General features: G+C 31.8%; 1 protein-coding gene across 2 annotated transcripts in view; it reads right to left on the reverse strand.

Annotated features, from left to right (window-relative positions):
- Positions 1 to 21,617, reverse strand: part of LOC143192844 (uncharacterized) — a 408,130-nt gene that overhangs the window by 292,623 nt on the left and 93,890 nt on the right. For both annotated transcript variants that reach the window (XM_076398576.1, XM_076398575.1), the window contains exon 2: positions 19,636 to 19,679. The gene's annotated coding sequence lies outside the window, so the exon portion shown is untranslated. The remainder of the gene's footprint in view (positions 1 to 19,635; positions 19,680 to 21,617) is intronic.

The raw sequence follows: 21,617 nt of genomic DNA on the forward strand, positions 1-21,617 counted from the left end.
CAAAATGGTGAACGAAAGACTAGAATCATCTCAAGTACAAGTATTTTATGAAATATCTTTCATTCTATTGCATTCACATCCACAAGATATTGCTAATTTAATATTTATTTTATTAAAAAATATTTTTTTAGTGTGGATTACATCTATTGTTAAAAGGGCGATAGTATGCAATCGTATTATATCAAATATATCAAAATATATTCAAATTAAATACCGCCGGCTTAGTGGCGCAGAGGTAAAGGCGATAGGACGGTCCTCCTACTGTTGCGATAGCCGCGGGTTCGAATCCTGCTGGGGCATGGTCGTAAATTTATGTTTGTTATTGTCCTAGGCAAGAGTGTAAGATCTTGTCGGATTTGGACAAATGGGAAATGATCCCAGTCACGCCAGTAACCAAGTTGGGCAAGACCGGATGTCTTCTGGGATGAGTTTTAAAGTAGGTCACTCGCCAGTCAGTTGTCGTTCGACCTTCGTAGAGTAAAGACGTGTTTGGAGCGACGGTCAGTGTAATAAATTTGAAAGTGTACTACCTGTGCCACAAATGCGATTTTAAAAAATAAGTAAAAACCGTGACGACAATAACAGTGTTAAAACTGCGCGTTAAATGTTTAGTGAAAATGTGTTTAAAACGATGGTCACTGCAATAAAGTAACAAAGGTAAAATTTTGGGGGCTGTTAAGGGTCGGAGGTGCATCATCTGTACCACAAATGCGGCGTTATAACGGTTCTGAAACAAATACCGGTACTGAAATTTTGTAAAAACGTGAATTAAACTATTCATTAAATAAAAATGATTAATAGAGAGAACCAGAGACTAAATGAGATGGAAACACAATCCTCAACGTCAGGTGAAGCTTATCTGGCACAACAGAATCAAATCTTTTGTCAAGAAAACCATAAGAGAACGCAAAATGAGCAAGCTCTCTATAATGCGTATATTAACGAAAAAACAGCCCGACGGAATCTGGAAATTGCACTAACAAATATGCAAAAACAATTAGATGCACTACAACTCCTAATAAAAAACCAAAACACATACAATCCAACTAGCATTCCCGTAGTGAACCAGTGCACTGAAAACAAATTGCCTGTAAACTATGAAACAGACGAGGAAGAATTGCAAAAAGAAGTAGGCTGGATAACAGTTAAAAGAAATAAGAAACGAAAAGCAAACTACACACCTGAAGCTTCACCACAACAACCAAAAACCATTAAAGCACAAGAATTGAATAAAGAAATAAAAGTGCCGAGACCACCTCCAATTATAGTAAGTAATGTCACAGACTTTGACTTGCTATATGAAACAATGAAAACAAATAATATACTATTTAGAGCAACAACATTAAACAATGGACAAATCAAATTAAACGCCGAATGTCGTAAAACTTTTACGAAAATTGCTGAGTGCTTGGAATTCCTAAAATTACAATGGCACTCGTATGAAGATAAGCAAACCAGAGACATTAAAGTAATGGCAAGAGGGCTTCCACCGACAGCTAAAACTACTAAAATAGTGGAAGAGTTAATAAAAAATGGACTTAAATGTACTGACGTCACAAATATCCTGAAAAAAGAACGAAATAAAAATAACAATGGAGAAATAGTTGTCCAGAAGAAGCCTTTACCACTGTTTATGTTATCATTCCAACATAACACGGACATAAAAGCAATTTATGAAATTAAACAAATTCTAGGAGTCGAAGTAAAAATAGAACCTCTTAGAAAGGCAAATCTTGTGCCACAGTGCAAGAGATGCCAATTACATGGACACACACAAAAATTCTGTAAAAGGGAACCAAGGTGTGTAAAATGCTCAGGAAAACACATCACGGGAGAATGCAAAAAACCCAAAGGAACAAAAGCGAAATGTGCGAATTGCAATGAAGCGCATCCAGCAAGCTACAGAGGATGCGTAGTTGCGAAAACATTCCAAGAGAGAAGAAATAAAATCAGTCAGGCTAAAGAGCAAAAAACAGTGACTCAAAATAAACAACCAAAAATGTACAACGAAATCAACGATGAAATGACCTATGCTCAAAGCATAAACCAAACCGCTCAAAAAGAAACAAAAAAAGAAGACGTTACAACCAACGAACTGCTATTGAAACTTATAGCAAAGCTGGACAACCAGGAAAAGATTATTGAATCGTTTTCTGAAAGATTACTTAAACTCGAAAACAATAGGGCGGTGGCCTCAAGAACTAAAAATGGCAAGTAAAGACATCCGCATCGCAATTTGGAATGCTAATGGGATTCAGAAACATCACGCTGACCTACAAGTATTCCTAGAATTGCAAAAAATAGATATTTGCTTAATATCTGAAACCCATTTGACAAAGGAATCCTTTATTAAATTTAGAGGATATTACTTTTACCACACCATTCATCCAGCTAACACAGCAAGAGGAGGAAGTGCAATAATAATAAAAAATAATATATGCCATCATCAAGAACCCGGACTCAGTTTAGCAGAAAATCAGGTAACGGCAGTAACTGTTATATCTAGCAAATACAGGGTTACATTAGCTTCCATATATAGCCCTCCAAGATACAACCAAAAAAAAGAAAATTACTTGAATGTTCTAAACAACCTAGGAGAAAAATTTATAATCGGTGGTGATTTCAATGCTAAAAATACAAGATGGGGATCTAGAATGACGACAACTAAAGGTAATGAATTACATAAAGCAGCTGCTGAGCTAGGGTGCAGTTACATGTCGACAGGAAAACCAACTTATTGGCCTACCGATCCAGAGAAAACTCCAGACCTGTTAGACTTCTTTATAGCTAGAAACATAACCACTAACTACATGGAAGTTGAAGAAAATTTTGACTTAAGTTCAGATCACACACCTGTGATTTTGACGCTGAGTGAAAACATTATAAGAAAACAACAAAATCCAACATTAACCAACAAGAGGACAGACTGGGAAGGATTTGTTGAAGAAATAAACAATCGAATTCAACTAAATGTTCCCCTTAAGACAGAAGACCAATTAAATTATGAAACCGAAAAATTCGTTGCAGACATCCAACAGGCTGCTTGGAATAACACTCCAGAAATTAAAACTTCAACCAAAGGAATAAATTACCCGAAAGAAATCAAGGAAATGGTAGCTGAAAAACGAAAACTACGGAAAAAATGGCAGCAAAATAGAACACCTGAAAATAAGAATATCTTAAACAACATAACACAAAGGTTGAAGAGGGAAATTTTGGAAATTAAAAACAATTCCATAAATAACTATCTACGAAATTTAACAGATGACAAGAACACAGACTACTCGCTCTGGAAAGCCACTAAATACCTAAAACGATCCTGTCTACATAGTCCTCCGATAAGAAACATGCATGGAAGTTGGGCACGCAGCAACCTGGAGAAAGCAGAAGCATTCGCTGACCATTTAGAGAAAACTTTCAAACCAAACGAAAGTGAAATTGAACATACTTTACCGGACATAGACGGCGAAAATTCGACAATTCAATTAACAACTCCGAAAGAAGTCACCAACGTTATTAAAACTAACATCAAGCCAAATAAATCACCAGGCTATGATTTAATAACAGGGCAATTGCTGCACAATCTGCCAAGAAAGGGTATTATAAAGCTCACTAACTTAATCAATGCAGCATTTCGACTGAAATATGTCCCAGACGTTTGGAAAATGGCTGAAATAATAATGGTTCCAAAACCTGGAAAATCACCAAATGATATAAAAGCTTATCGACCTATCTCACTGTTACCGATGATAGCTAAGGTATTTGAAAAGCTCCTCTTGAAAAGATTAAAACCAATTATAGAGAGAAAAAACCTAATACCAACACACCAGTTTGGGTTTATTACCAAACATTCAACGATTGATCAAGTGCATAGAATAACAGATGTTATTGAAAAAGCCTATGAAGATAATAAAGTATGCTCAGCTGTATTCTTAGATGTAGCACAAGCTTTCGACAAGGTATGGCACAAAGGCCTCGTCCATAAGCTACAGAAAATATTACCGAAGCAACACACCGAACTATTAAAATCTTACATCACAGCCAGAATGTTTAGAGTGAAACAAGAGGAAGCTTACTCTACAATAAAAGAAGCTAAAGCAGGTGTACCACAAGGAAGTGTACTGGGGCCAATTCTGTACCTACTTTATACATGTGATATACCACAAATCGAAAACATTACAATGGCTACATTTGCTGATGATACTGCTATTCTTGCTGTCGGAAACAATAGCGAAGAAGCAACCCGAAAACTACAACAGGCTACTGACGCTATAAATAAATGGACCCAAATCTGGAAAATACAAATTAACCAAAACAAATCTGTGCATGTTCAATTCACCTATAAACAGGCCGCGCTTACACCATTGACCATAAACCACACTGTCATACCATACAGCAATAATGCTAAGTATCTCGGAATGACACTTGATGCAAAACTACGGTGGAAGGAACATGTCAAAAAGAAAAGAAAAGAACTTGAGTTAAAATATAGAAAAATGTATTGGCTAATTGGAAGAAAATCTCAATTAACTATACATAATAAATTACTTCTATATAAACAAATATTAAAACCTATATGGACATACGGAATACAATTATGGGGATGTTCCGCAAAAAGCAACATAAATCTAATACAAGTTTTCCAGAACAAAGTCCTAAGAAGCATCGTAGGTGCACCCAGATATTACCGGACCATTTATTTACATCGAGATCTTCAGATACCGACTGTCAATCAAGAAATTAAAAGAATTGCAAAGAGACATGAGGAGAGACTTCACTCTCATGTTAATTTCGAAGTATTACAACTCTTGGACAACACCAAAACCGGACGCAGACTCAAAAGGACCAAACCATTTGAACTTGTGTAGTGTGTTGTAGTGTAGTGCAGTGAGGTGCATTAGAAAAAACTCAAAGTGTTAAAACAATTATTATTATGTTAGAGACTATGTAGGACTGATGAGTCCTATTAGATATATACCTAGATTTAAGCTATTATAAGGACAAATTGTAGGTTAGTCGGCAACGACTAGTAACAATGTATATAATTATAAAAAAAAAAAAAAAAAAAAAAAAAAAAAAACTCGCCAGTCGGTAGGCTTAATGCTGAGGACCGTGGTTCGAAGCCCACGTTATACTTTAGGCCTAGTCCAGATAAACCCATAGTTGGTAAAAGGAGACTTTAAAATATATTTTTAAAGAATACCATATCAAGAAAAGTTGGAATTGACTCGCAAATATCAAATTCTGAAATAGTTTAATTAATTGAATTTATTAAAAAAATATGTTTAAAATAAACTTTAAAATGACAATATAGGACTATTTAGGGCCACATTATTTACGTAAAAAATATATTCAAATTAAATACCGCCGGCTTAGTGGCGCAGTGGTAAAGGCGATAGGACGGTCCTCCTACTGTTGCGATAGCCGCGGGTTCGAATCCTGCTGGGGCATGGTCGTAAAATATGTTTAAAATAAACTTTAAAATGACAATATAGGACTATTTAGGGCCACATTATTTACGTAAAACTATTTTAGTTGGAGATAATTGAATGTATAATTAATTCGTTAATAATTTTATTCGCAATTCATTATTAGTTATTTTTAGTTATTCGTTATTCGTTAATAATTTGTTCAATTAAGTATAAACAAATTATATTTCATAAAATTAGTGCTGTTAATAGGCTGCTCAATAAAATATTTTATATTTAAGATATATTATAAGCATATAATGGTGATGGGATTACTGGAAGTTTAGAAGATTGTTAGAAAATTCTTGAATTTTAAAAGTAGAAATAATGGTTGTTCAATTAAAAGTTAGGTTTACAAATGTTTAAGCTGACATATTGAGTATTTGAAAGTACATCGACAACAAAATGACAGGATATAGTTTTAGAGGATAGTCGATTAACTGAGAAAAATTAGTAGAAACCTGTAGGCATTTCATTAGACACTATATCTTGGCTGGAGTCTTCTGAAGTTTGGATATCAAAAATTAGTCGCAATGTTACAACATTTCGCTCTATATATATTTATATGTGAAAAGCTATACAAAGAGGGTTATTTAGAGAAAGGGGAGTTGGCATTTTTGCACAGATTGATCACTGCAATAAGTGATCATTATCAGATTAATATGGCAGAATATATCGAATTGTATTTTAAATAATCAAATATTGCTATTATCTTGTAAGTTATTATAAAAAATAATTTCGTAAAACATTTAATTAATTGATCGAAAATGTAATGGGCGCAATTAATTATATTATATAATAAATTAATTTAATAGTATAATAATTTCCTTAATTGTAAATTAAACTGACTAGCTAAAAAGCTAAAACCATTTAAGACCAATCGTATAAATGTAATTAATTAATTTAAATGACCCCCTAAATAACATTCCTAAAATTTCCCTAAAGATAATGATACATTTAGGGAAACAGAATATAAGAAAGAGCTATAACATCTAGACAATTACAGCTTAATTATATTTTCAAAATAAATTTTAAGTATATAAACATACTTAGAATATTTGTAGTTAATTGCATTATACTATTATCAAAATATATGCATAATAATAATATTCATTAAATTAATTTTATGATTAATAGCACCGTGATATTAAGATTATCATGTAAAAGGTCACAATTTCAATGCAAGGTTTTACTTTTTTTGTTATAGAATATTCTTTTTACATAATAGGTTTTATCTCTACAGAACTGCAGACGACTAACGATGACTGCTTTCGGAGATATATGTCAATAATTACAAAAATACATTATTGTAAAAAAATTTCGAAGATGTTAAAGTTCCATCCGTATGTCTTAAGATGTGAAAAGGACCTAAATTAATTTTTATTTGCCAAAATATGGTTGGAGACAAAATTGAAGATATTATAAGAGTTATATCATAATTATCTAGACATTTTAAGAAAATGTTTCCCAGTTTATTGAGATGCTCAAACAAAAGCCAATTTCCTTTCAACTAAAAGTACAACACAGAGCACCATTTTGTGAATGTTGAGGTATATCATGTTAAAGAGAAATTCTATTAAAATGATCAAAATTAAGAAAGAGGTCTTTTGAATTAATTAAGTGAAAATATCAGTGTTAAAAGGGATGTATTAATGAACCAGATCATAGATTAATCAAGTTAATAATCATAGTATAAATTGTACGTAATCAAAATATAGAGGTTTCTTTAAATAACATTCCTAAAATGTATAGAAACATAAATAAAATAAAAAGATTCGAAAAAACTAAAAGACACCCTGTTGCTAATTGTAAAACCGAATCAAATAATAACTCACTGATACGTTAATTAGTTAATTAATATTGCATCTACAATCATATACAGGGTAAAATATAATAAATATTGATAACTTTAGTTACAAAATGTCTAGAATAAACACAAAAAATTAAATTAAATAGAATAAAATATGTTTTAGAATACAAATTGAACGCAATTTTAAGGTGTCAATTATTTCATGTAAATAATTTAAAATAATTTTAACACTTAAACATTCTAAAAAATGTGCTAATAAATTGAAGATGCTGTACGGTTTTTTGTTGTTGTTGTAATATCAACATTTACAGCAATATTATACAATGTTTCTGACATGCAATTTATTCTAGTAAACGATAGTACAGGAACCACTGCAGAAATAATTCGCATATATAGGAGGTTTGTTGTTGGAAATATATTTGCGTGGAAGTGAAGGTAAATAAAACAAGTAGGAGTGTAATATTCATGTTATACAAATAAGTCTCCGCTGTTGGAAAAACAAGACGCCATCAGTAAGTCATGTTAAAATGGTCTGATGTTTCTAAACTGTGTGTCAACAACACTAAGTATTAACGACTTTGCATCAGAAGCATTATTTGTGACGTGCTTTTTAATTCGAATAAATTATTTTGTGAAACAAAGTTTTGTAATCTGTGATGGTTGATTGGGAATGAAGGCAAAAAAACGTAATGAGAAGCAATAAATGTATGCAGACGCGAAAAAATAAATTACTTGATAATTGTGCTCATTTTAAATACCAAATATTGATAAAAATATTTTGAATAACAAATCAAAACAACCTAACTTAATTACTAAAATACCACAGTTTTAAAATGTCTCTACGTGTTACGAAATAACAGTTTTTCATTTAGTATTATTGAGTTATTTCAGTGTATACGGACGCTAATCCACTTTTTCCGCACTCACTACTTTCTTAACTTCGCGCAACATTTACATGCGAAATTAAAGATCCAAAAGGTGGGAAAATGGCTACCACACGAATTAAAACTACTAAAAATGTAATCTCGAACGGTTTTACGATCGAGGTTTCATTGCTTGCCATACAAAAAATATGAGTTTTCTGTATCTTATATAATGATCAAATAGTAGTTCGAAATTAATGAAATTATTGGAAAAGCAAATGAATTAACAGGTCAATTGGAAAGTCCTCGGCTCGACACATAGATGGCGTTACTAGAATTAAATCCATACGTTTTTTAGTTAGCGCTAAGCCTCAAAAGATGAGTGTATAAATTTGACAGCTGTCGGATTATTAGTGTGTGAATTATAGCATTTTGAGTGAAGCAATTTTTGTTATTGTGAAAAAAATGGATACAAGGGAATTTCGCGTGTTGATTAAATATTGCTTCTTGAAGAAAAAAATACAGTTGAAGCAAAAACTTGACTTGATGCCGAGACACTGCCCCAGGAAGATCAACCATCAAGGATTGGTATACTAAGTTTAGATGTGGTGAAATGATCACCGAAGACAAAAGAGGTTGTTACCGAAGAAAACATTTAAAAAAAACAAAATGATTTTGAATGGTCATAAATTGAAACTAAATAAAATATCAGACACAAAGATATCAACTGAACGTGTACATCATATCATTCACGAATATTTGGGTATGAGAAAACTCTGTGCAAAATAGGTGCCACGCGAGCTCACTTTTGACCAAAAACAACGACGAGTTGATGATTCGAAGCAATTTTTGTTATTGTGAAAAAAATGGATACAAGGGAATTTCGCGTGTTGATTAAATATTGCTTCTTGAAGAAAAAAATATAGTTGAAGCAAAAACTTGGCTTGATGGCGAGACACTGCCCCAGGAAGATCAACCATCAAGGATTGGTATACTAAGTTTAGATGTGGTGAAATGATCACCGAAGACAAAAGAGGTTGTTACCGAAGAAAACATTTAAAAAAAACAAAATGATTTTGAATGGTCATAAATTGAAACTAAATAAAATATCAGACACAAAGATATCAACTGAACGTGTACATCATATCATTCACGAATATTTGGGTATGAGAAAACTCTGTGCAAAATAGGTGCCACGCGAGCTCACTTTTGACCAAAAACAACGACGAGTTGATGATTCGAAGCACTGTTGGAAGATGATCAAGCGTAATAAACCCGAGTTTTTGCGTCGATATGTAACAAGGGATGAAACACGGCTAACTCATTTTACTCCGGAGTCCAATCGACAGCCATTCGAGTGGACTGCACACGGTGAACCCTCTCCAAAGCGTGGGAAAACGCAACAGTCGGCTGGCCATGTTATGGCGTCTATATTTTGGGATGCGCATGGAATAATTTATATAATAGAAGAATAATAATCAACAGCAACTATTACATAGTATTATTGGAGCGTTTGAAAGACGAAATCGCCGAAAAACGGCCGCATTTGAAGAAAAAGTAAATGCTGCTTCACCAAGACAATGCACCGTGTCAAAAATCCATGAATTAGGCATCGAATTGCTTCCTCATCTACCTCATCTATTCTCCAGATCTGCCCCAGCGACTATTTTCTGTTCTCAGATCTCAAAAGAATGCTCGCTGGGAAGAAATTTTAGTCGAATGAAGAGGTGATCGATAAAACTGGGGCCTATTTTGAAACAAAGGACAAATCGTACTACAAGGTACCGAAAAATTGGAGCGAATTATGTTGAATAAAAAAAATAATTTTTCCAAAAAAAAATGTGTTTTACTATGGTAGGCCGGGGACTTTTCAATTGACCTGTTACTTCCGTCAAGATTATTTGTTGAAATTCAACCTACCATATATGATTGAAGTTCTCATTATTGGTTAATTAGTGGCTAAAAAATAAAGACTATGAGTAAAGGCTGAGAAGTCGTAACCAAAGGTCGAGCACATTATCTGTTCGACATCTTTCTTGTAAGTTATTAATTTAAAAATTAGCCTTTTAAATGTTAGTGATACTGTTGGAGTGTGAATTTTTAATAAAAAGAACCAAACCCTACAAATTAATAGATAACTTAGACAATTTATTAGATACTTATGACTAAGATTAGAATATCTCCCTGTACTGGCCTGATTTTCTCGGGCAACTTTGAAACCCTTTTATATTATCAAACACGAAGTCAAACAAAAGACAAGTATTAACATGACATTTTTCGATCCGATATAGAACTAATATGTCGACGCCATATTTACCACAATTACAAAACGACGAAAATGGGAAACAAAGTTTCCTTTTATAATTAACAAATATTGATTCTAACATTTACTTTCCAGTATCCAATTTCTGCACGGCGTGGCCACGCGGTAGAAAAGAAAACAAATTCCCAGCGTGTTAGCTGGCGTGTAGGAGTGTGTGTGTGTGTGCCCGCCGGCCTCCCTATTTGGATTAATTATGCATCTGTGGTAATTTCGCCAAACGGAAAATAACGTTTAATTAAACATTGCGCGGTGTGCGATTTCAAAAAGACAAACAAAAACATTTTTTCTGAAATCGCGGAGAAACGTTGCCCGCTGCAAATTTTAAAATAAAGCTTGTTCAAGCAATAGAAAAATATAAAAGTAACAGAATATTTAAAAATGTAAAAAAATAATCTAAAAAATATTTTGGATTCTCGGAAAAGCACATAAAATTAATAACATGTTATGAAAAATTAAATTACATATATATTAGGTAATTCTACGTATTAAATACGTATAATTAAAGCAATGTTTTCATACTGCAACCAGGCAAAACAAACCAGTAAAAAGTCTTGAAACATAATAAGTAATACAATATGCCATTAGTTTTTATTTATAAAACAATACAAAATTATTATATTATTTTTGGTGTTAGGTATTTACTCAATAAATTACCTAGTTGCCGGCTTGGTGGCGCAGTAGTAAAGGTGATGGGACAGTCCACCTACTGTTGGCATGGTCGTAAATTTTTGTTTGTGATTGTTTAAAATTTGTGAATGTTCTAGGCAAGAGTGTAAAATCCGACAAGGAAAATGAACCCAGTTACGCCAGTAACCAGACTGGGTAAGACCGGATGTCTTCTGGGATGATTTCTAAAGTTGGTTACTCGTCAGTCGGTAGACTTTAATGCTGAGGACCGTGGTTCGGAGCCCACGTTAAACTGTAGGTCTAGTCCAGAAAAACACATAATTGGTAAAAGGGGACTTTAAAACATATGTAAAAAAATTAATTAAAAAATTACCCAGTTGTTTTATTTAATATTACAATGGGTACTCCAAATAAAGATGCGGCCCATATGAGGAAATTAGGAATAAAGAAAAAATGATTAAAAATACCTATATAAGTCCGCTACCTAGTCCAGGTGATTTGACAAATGTTATAACTAAACTAGAACAACAAAAAGTTATAGTCCCCTTCGGGAATCGAATCCGCGGACTCCGTTTGGGAGCTAAAAGCTTTAACCATTACACTATAGAAGCAGTTGTCTACAGTATTTCTACGAGGTCTTAAACTATAGTTAGTACTAAAAAAGCAAACTGAATGGTTTTTGCACTGAACAACTTCCGATTTTCCGTCACATCAGCTCAGCAATCACATTATACACAAATGTCTGATTATTTTAGATAAAAAATATGTGAAAATTTTGTACGTGCCTTTCAAATTTAAGCGTTTCCCTGAATTTTCCCCCTTCCTCCAAGAGATTTTGACTTGGTTACAATGAACATACATTGTAATTAATGATAAATCATTTAGTTGTAATTTTTTTTTGTAAAAACATTTTATTTTTATTTTTTTAGTGTTATATATTTACTCAATAATTTGCGAAGTTATTTTATTACATATTACAATGGATAGCCCAAGCAAAAGTACAGCCTGTTTGGGGAAAACAGCGACTATTACATAGCGTTATTGGACCGTTTGAAGGAAGAAATCGCCGAAAAACGGCCGCATTTTAAGAAAAAGTGCTGATTCACCAAAACAATGCACCGTGTCATATGTCAATGAAATGAATCATCCACCGTACTTTCCAGATTTCAAAAGAATACTCGCTGGGAAGAAATTTTCGTCGAATGAAGAGATGATCGCCGGAACTGAAGCCTATTTTGAAACAAAAGACAAATCGTAGTACAAAAATGTGCCGAAATGTTGGATGGTCGCTATAATCAATATATCTCCCTTGAAGGGAATTATGTTGAATAAAAAAAAAACAATTTTGCCAAAAAAATTTGTTTTACTATGGTAGGCCGGGGATTTTTCAATTGACCTGTTTGGCCCTAGTGACGATCGTTCTAGCTTGAAAAAATTGTTTCTATTTTTGTTGTCGTTGAAGCAACAGATCACAAATTGTAAGACATATGCTGGTGTCCATGAGTTAAAATTTTAAAGGAGTCAATTTCATTCCTAATTTTTTAATTTTTTCATTTCTACGTTCTACGTTCTTCCAACATATCATTCAGCTTTATTGTCGGTTGTCCAAGTTGTTCCTTGTCTTTCAAATCAAAATTCAATTTCGATACATTTTTCCAGGTATAGCTATTTGGCACAAAATTCAAGAATAATTCTAAAATGATCACTTACCAGTAGGTATTATCGCTTTACGGACATTTAGATTGTCTACACTATCTTTTGTAAGATATTGCAAACTCACTAATAATTCAAAAACAAAGAAAAAAGCTTAATTCCTATGATTTAAAATTAAAAACAAAAATATTGTTAACTATGTAATTAAATTTTTATTTGTATGGTTTATTGAAATATTTAGTAATGCGTGTTAAAATGATGAATAAACAATTTAGTTTTGATAATTTATATCTCGTAATTACAGCTTTTACGCCTAGTATTTATTAACGCGTTGATTTATTGGTATGTACTATGTAGTTATGGCATATGAAACTATTACATTGCGTGTTACTTACATACTGATAAGGCTTTAAAATATAAACAAACAGTACATTAAATCGAAAAGAACCGTTTGATACAAAGAATTTTCGAAAGAAATGATCAATCACTTAATTCGTTATCTCCAATGACCGTCTTGAGCGCTCCTCTCTATCTAATTCGTCGGCTATTCGTCGAGGATGACCGTATAAATTTCAAACCGTCCCATAAGTCAGATGGAAAACGACGAAACTATCGGTTTTGTCGCATTTAATATTTCGGTAAGAAACGTCTTTATTGCCCATTAAATCATCGAATAATCTCTGGTCAATTAATTTTTATCTCGACTAAGGCCAGCAGATAAAACTCTCGTTAATTGTTATTGGGTTTTTCTGTTTCCAACGACAGACCAACCTTTTCCTTTTCCATCAATTTCTCGATTTAAACGTACATTTGATTAATCTCGAACTCAATTTCGAAATTATGTTTATTGCCTTGTTATTTTTTATTTTCTCGTTTTCTTTTTTTGTTTAATTCGAATGCCGGGCGTCGGGGGATTGGGAAAATTGCTTTTTTAAATTGATGTCGATCTGTTTCCTATGCCATGTTTTAAAATTATTATTTCTCACAGTTTTCATCCAAAATTGCATTAAAACTTTTAAACAGAAAAATATGTTATCTAGTTTCCAGGCAGAAAAGAGAAACATAGTATAGTGTATTTTGTACATAAAATACTATTAGATTATTACTATTTATTCAAAAAGTTTTATCGTTTGTACAATAATATCAGTTAGATTATAGATATATTTGATTTTTCGTTTTCTTTTGATGGCAATTATTTTCTGTGCGTATAATTCCTGATAATTTCTCCAGGGTAGTGTATTGGGACCACTCCTGCATCTACTCTACATTTCTGGAACAGTCTTGTAACATTTCCCGACGACACAGTTATTATGGCAAAAAATATCTCTCTGTATAAGTCTGTAGAAAGGTACAAGTGACAATCAACAAGATCTTCTAATAGAGTAGGGACTGGAAAATACAGCTTTACAGCTCCAAATTAGTCCATGTTAATTTTGCGTTGCGGAGAAATGACAAAAACATAATTATATCAGTTGCTGGATGCCCGATTCCTCAAGCAGAATAAGCTAAACACCTCGGAATCAGTCTCGGTAGGTTAAATTGGAAATATTCTGTTAAACAAATAGAAGAACAGGACATACTCAAAATCAAGCAACTGTACTCCAAGGTCCAAAATTGAACAAAGTTCTACTATTCATGGATATCGCCACGTAACCAAATAAAACATGCACGATGATCTCGAAATCAAATGGATTTATGAAGTTATCCAAGATTTGAAGAACCATGAAATAAGGTTCCTAAATCACAAGAACTTATGTAGTTAAAGACTTAATAGCGAACTTCAGAGCTCTTATTTTAATTTCGGAGTTCCATACTGATGCATTTATCGCGTACTCACTAGAATAGCTGTAAAAAATTAATTTGTAAATAAAGATTGTACTAAGATATCTAATGTACGATGAAATTAATTTAAAAAATTCCTGATACTTGAGAACAGCTAGTGAAAAGGAGTTAAATATAGAAAATAACGTGAATATTTCTATGAATTCGTTCGTTTTAATTGGTGAAGTACATATCAGCCCCATATATCATTTAACCCACTTTTATTGGATGAATAATGAAGAGAAATGAAGACCTACGAGACATTCCTAGTGTACTGATATGTAATAAAAATTAACTGAAATGAAGAAATGTTTAAAATTCAATAAATACAGTAAAACAGAACATTAAAACCGCCGAACATTTTCGATTGCAAGATGGATATTTGCTGAACCAAAAATTAGCATTATTGAAACATTAAATAAATTATCTGAGCTTTTCAATCTACACTGGCATTACTAAGGTCGTAATCTATAGGATCACTGCCTATAACTTTGCAAAAAAAACTAATCTCACAGAAAAAAAGGAGTTTTCTATTAAATAAAAAATATCTAGAACCCATAAACTATTCCATCATCCTCTCTTGTGTGGAGGTATTATATTGTCGATGAATTGCTTTCTAAAGAGATGATTTTAAAATAATTAATCTAGATAATTATTTCTTAACAAATAGTCTGTTATTTGTAAATATAAAACCTTTGTATGTCAAAGTAAGAAGTTTGTTTCCAGCTATGAAATATTAAAAATTATATGACTCGACTTTTACTTATTACTCTCGCTACTTCAATTTTCGCTCACACCATAACATGTTTTCAATTTGTTTGTGGTTATTTGCAGCAGTATGACAGCAATAATATTATGAAACGAGTACCAGCACATACATTTTAGTTATGTCAACCATTAACACCCTGCGATGTATTAATATTGGCCCATTCGGGAAGCCTACCTTCTTGGCGAGTAACCAATATAGGATTATATCAAGGCATCCCCCGCTTTACCTAGTCTGGATATTTGCGTAAGTTGCCTATAAACATTCATACCTAGAGTAGGAATCAGACCCTCAACGTTCTTGGCAGCGAAGCAAGTTCTTGGCAATGAACCAATTTGCCGAATAATAGTAGTATAAAGAATAAAATTTCAATATTTCAGTTTAAAGAAATATTAATAAAGCAAATCAGCAGCAAATATAATTTTTATGAAACTAAACTATTAATAATAAAAATACATTTATATAGAACAATAATTGCAGCACCAACTGTACTCTATACCTCTATAATTAAAAAAAAATCCATAAAAGCAAAATGAATGAAACCAATGTATGTAAATATCTAAAGACCAACAATAGCTAACTACAAAAGAACTCAAACGTATTATAGAACGCGCATAAATATACGGGCATAACAATCAACAACTTGATAAAAATCATCAACAAAAATCGCAAATACTCACACACCAAATAATATAATAAAGGACTCCAAAGCGCTTTACAAAATGAGATCCAGTCGGTCGGCTATTATTATGGCACAAAGACCCCTTTCTATTTCTTGCAAAATGTTTACTTCTCTTTAAAAACATAAAACTTTATTACATGTATATTCAGACAATAATAGTTTTTTTGCAAAAAATAAATCTTCTCGGACATAATCTTTTTAATGTTTTTGGTAATAAATAAAGTGATACATTTGATGTGAAACAAACATAAAAAATCTTGAAGTTTACTTTTAGCGGAATTCTGACTACAACATTTTGAAATATTAATTTAATACAACTAATTTCAATTAATACTGAATAAACCAATCCAAAATAAACTGATCGCAAAAAATGTGCAATACGCTAACACGTCAGCTTATCAACACTTTAGTTTAGTCTGATTTATACATGTATGATATAGTTAAAGAAATACACCGTATATTTACTTGGTGATGTTGTATAATATAAATCCAAAAATCGTACTAATATTAGAAGAAGGTATTAATATCAGTGCATATTGTTGATTGAATACCTTTTAAATTTTTTAAATAATAAACAGATATGATTTGACATATAGTGGAAGTTCTTTTTATTTGGTATTTTTTTATTATTAATGGAACAAATTATGATAAAATATTATTACACATAATAATATTAACAAATTGAGGAATTTTATTTAAAAAAATCACTGTTCTAGGCAGCCTTTAAATAATAAGCGCTGCAGTAATGCAAACCAGATCATTTGAGTTTGAAGATGCAAAGACACGAAATCTAAAAGACATTTTTATTATTGTTCCGAATTTGCGTTACTAGAGCCAGCAAAATTTATAGTTCAAATAGATTCCGCTTATTAGAAAAATATGATATGGGCGATACTTTAAAAAATTCGGGGATATTTCGTGGACTATCAATATAAGTCTAAACTGAATGAAACTATAATAAAGTGCCGAAAGATGCTTCAATTTATAAAATCGCTTGCTTGAAATTATTGATAACATTAAAATAAAATTAATGACGCTCTTTTCGATATATCTTGAGTTTCGTCATCTCATGAAAAAAAATCAACAGAACATTTGATAACCAGATTTCTGCTTTAGGGGTGTGTTAGGAAGAAAAAACACAAAATAAAATTTCGTGAGTATAAACTCACCTCAGTATGTTGCAGTGCCTTTTCTCTTCAAGGCACGTCAAAAATAATAACAAAATATTAGAAATTGTGGTAATAATTCTTCCTGAAGACGCAATCTGTAATAACTGTGAACGTTGACCAATCTTAGTTTATAAAAGTGGTTCCAATCTGGAAAGCTATCCTTTATGTAATAAGATATTGCAAAGAGAATTTTAGAGTAGATAAACTTAGATTATTATTGCAATATGTTGGAATTATTTTTTTGCAAAAATTCGTGAAAAAGATTCAGTTCACAACAGAAATATTGACATCAATATCATGCATTCGGTAACATAGTTTTAAAATTAACTAAGTAGTTTAGACAATTGTATTACAGTACAAGGAAATGTGTGAAGAAAAAGATATTTTTATAACTATACATATGATTTCCATTCGTTTCCTTTGGATTTATCATTTTCGTTCAACGAACTTATTAAAGGTCTTTCACAAAACGAAAACACCCTTAACTAATAAATATCTTTAAAATTGATTTGGAAAATATATCCGTGTAAAAATAATAAATACACCGGTGTTGACAACAATAACTGTGAAAATTGCTAATATTTGAGCAACGACAAACAGAGCCACACCACGCACAGTTCCCTGTAATTAGGATCCCGAAAATAATAACATATTTTCCGCCAACTCGGACAATAGAATACTTCAGAGGAAAGGTGCGCTGAAAATCACATGCCAGCTATAACGAAACCTCACTACGAGAAGTGAGAATAATATCAGGTTTTACAAGTTAAAATAATTTAATACTTAGCCGGAAGGACATAACTATAACAAAAAGATAATTGTAATATATACGAAATGTCTACATTTTTATTTCAAACTATTATAGACGAGAATAAAGTTACAATCCTTCAGCGGCTTAGTCAAAGCTTATTTGTTGAAAAGTTGTGAAGAGACGACGACATTCCATTGGAGAAGAGCTTAGCTCGGATCTGAAATGAATTTGATAGATCATTTCGCACTCGTACACAGTTAATTTGAAATTGTAAGATGCCTGAAGAAATAGTTTTGAAGGTAACATATTCACCTTCGAAAGTTGCCCAAAGTAAAGGATAGCATACAAAGTCAAAAACAGAGCAAAAGTACATTAAAATGTCGGGGTGGGATTTTATTAAAAATATTTTAAAGTCACAATTTAAAGTCACTCATTTGTGTGATTTTTATAAACATTTTTCCAACCATTCATAGGAATCTTATGCCTCAATAGTTCTTGCAATGCTTATTATCTCAATTTCTAATATAGGAACGGTATTTATTTCTTTCATGCGGACGGTACTCTCTGGTTGCAAAATTTGTGTGACCAAAATGTGTTGCAATTTATTGATGTTCTACTTGATTTAGTTCATTTTAATTTATGAAAAACAAATGAATCTCAAAATGATATAGAATTATCGGAAATTTAAATGAATCTGGCCACAACCAATAAAAGTAGATATAATGTGTAGTCCTGGTATATAAGATAAGTTAATAAGTTACTGACTTTGAATACGCCTAGTTTAAACCAGCCAGAAAAAAAATACAGTAGTGTGTCTGGCTCGTAATAACAAAACTTTTAATCACGTACTTTAAATAAAGCTAAAAACAAACGCTATAATGAATTTTATTACATTGAAGTTATATAACAGTTATATCCTAACAAATTAATATTACATTAATTCAATCGAAATATTTATTGTATACCAGTTGTTCAACAATGAAGCCAGGAAGTCAAATATTGCTGAATTATTCGCGAATATGGGGTAAACTATATGTGTCATCAGCAAATATATCTTCTTCAGACCAACAACTACAAAATTACGGACATTATTTTAGCATCAGCAGACCAATGTATTTGTAAAAATGCGAAGTATCAATGTAAACGATTGTTAAACATCCTAACTGAACTATAAAATTGGATATTTTTGATATGTCTAAAATATTAAAAATAAAACAACAATTTATAATTTAGAATTAATGAGTTACTCAATGGAAATGATTATTATTGAGAATTCAGTGAGATGTTTATTATGGATCTCTTAAAATTGTCTTTTCGACATTCCCTATTTTTATTTAACACTTTAGAAACTTACGGTGACGTCATATTCCAATTGTCGGCTTTAGTATCGACGATTTAAAGGTTATTATTTTAATGTCAAGGAACGACCTTGAAGACCAATAATGTTCTAAAATTTATTGGACGAAAACACAGTTCAAACTGCCAAAAAACCGTTTCCGCGCATTCACATGCGATGAACAAGATCTAAAATGTTGATCAAAAATGCAAAAAGACGGAAAACAATTCAAAATCATTACCAATTACCTTTTTAAATTTTAATATAATAACCATAATCCTAAAATATGAGCTGTCAAAAAAGGGTCAAAATATTGTAAACAACAACAGATCTAAAACCCCTTATATTAAATAAGTAATAACATACCTTCTGTCAAAAAGTAGCAGGAAACTTCACGACTGACTAGGCCACTAAAAAGGAAAGAAAAATTAATTACTGATACATCTCGATGAATCTTATTACCTATATAGCTAAAATCACAGTTTCCGACATAAATCTATATTATCGCGTGTAATGGAAAACAACTTATAGGGTTTAGTCATTACAAAAGTTATTGGTTGTTCGCAAGGGCACTTACTAAAACACAGTTTGTCTCAACTATGGCGCTTTCAGCCAAGTTTATGGCGTCAATATCACGACAAAATTAAGTTTCGAATTCCTCAAACTCATATTATTAAGATAGAACGGTATGCGCCTACATTACAAGGATGATTTGAAAACTTGCCAAAACGACAGAGAAATATGCGAAGTATCCCGGTGAAGATACCGTAGAGTTTCTCATTTCTGATTATTATCATTTTGGCAATGATTGTTAAAGGTATTATTAATATACAGGGTCATAATTAATTTTATTCTATAATATATCTTTGATATTAAAGATTCAAAAAATATAGCTAAATTCTGAATACGAGTATTTTTATGCAAATATTGAAATGTTATCCACAACAGATTCTTAATTTGAAAATGCCTGCAACAAGCCAATCACCATATATATTAAAGTTAGTCAACTAGACTTCAGTTTTATTATATAACAATTTTGGTTAAGTCTTTATTCTAGTTCGTCCGCATTAGGCATCCAGATCCAGGCGAACCAGATCTTCTATGAACCAGATATCTATTATAAAATACGTGAACCTGAATTAGAAAATTGTAGATATTGCAATATGTTCTGATGCTAATAATGGTTATTAAGGGCTACAGTCAACTACAATATTAAACTAATTAAAAAATTCGAAAAATTTTGTTGTGACAGCGTTGGATGATGAATTTTTAGTGTAGCCCCATATTTGCACACTATAGGTCTAAATTGGCTTTATGATTGTCTGATTGATAAATCAACTTATTAGACTTTAGATCACGTTTAGAGTATCTTCCGACTAACCAGTATAGTTATTTTATTTTGGTTCTAATGTGTTTTTTTTGTGTCTAACATGATATTGCTTTATATATAAAATATATTTTTGCAAATAACAAACAATTGCTGAAAGATCTGGAAATCTAAAAATAGTAAATTCTAACACATGAAAAGAAGAATAGTGTTATGCATATAATTATATTGTAATTGTAACTGTACAATGTATTTTATTGAAAGTATTTTCCATCGAAGATTGTTACTCTTTCTCATCTTTCAGGCAATTTTCGGGCAATTATATCATTCTTTCAATGTATCCTTTGAGACTATCCACGAATCTACCTATTTTTTTTTGGTATCTTCATAAAAACTGAAGTGCTGCTCAAACAAGTCATAATTCATATGTCGGAACAGGTAGTAGTCAGAAAGAGTAAGACCTGGAGAATATGGTAGGTGAAATAGAAATTTCCATTTTACTGTTTCCAATTTTCTTTCACTGATAACAGGTGGTCTAGCATTGTCATGCTGAAGAATTACACTGTTGTGTCTTTGCACACATTCCTGTGGTTTTCACCCTCAAAGCCTCGTTATTAATTTTTTTGACTGTCTAGAACGCTCTTTGCTTCTTTGCACTTTTTGGTGTTAAAATCACGAGTTTTTATAACGTCGAAACCATTATTCACACGTTGAAATTGATGGAGAACGTTGAATCACTGTGATGAAAGTCAAAGAGACTTCAACATGAAGTTGGTTACAAAGATACCCGATGCGATTAATACGCAGTAATACCATCTGTTGTAAATCTTTTAAAACAAATTTATAGGCCGATACGAAAAAATCTTGTTTAACCGTCATATTAGAGTAATTTTTTGCCAACTGTAGTGAATAATAGGCAACTATTATACAAATCATTACCTTTACCACATTTCTGACTGTAAGACATAATTACATTGCAATATATAAGTATAATACATAAATATAATTCTAAATAAAATTT

The sequence above is a fragment of the Rhynchophorus ferrugineus genome, unplaced genomic scaffold, assembly GCF_030347505.1.
Source record: "Rhynchophorus ferrugineus isolate W39M unplaced genomic scaffold, kcgeb_rfMv2 rfM3, whole genome shotgun sequence".
Taxonomy (NCBI): Eukaryota; Metazoa; Arthropoda; class Insecta; order Coleoptera; family Curculionidae; genus Rhynchophorus; species Rhynchophorus ferrugineus.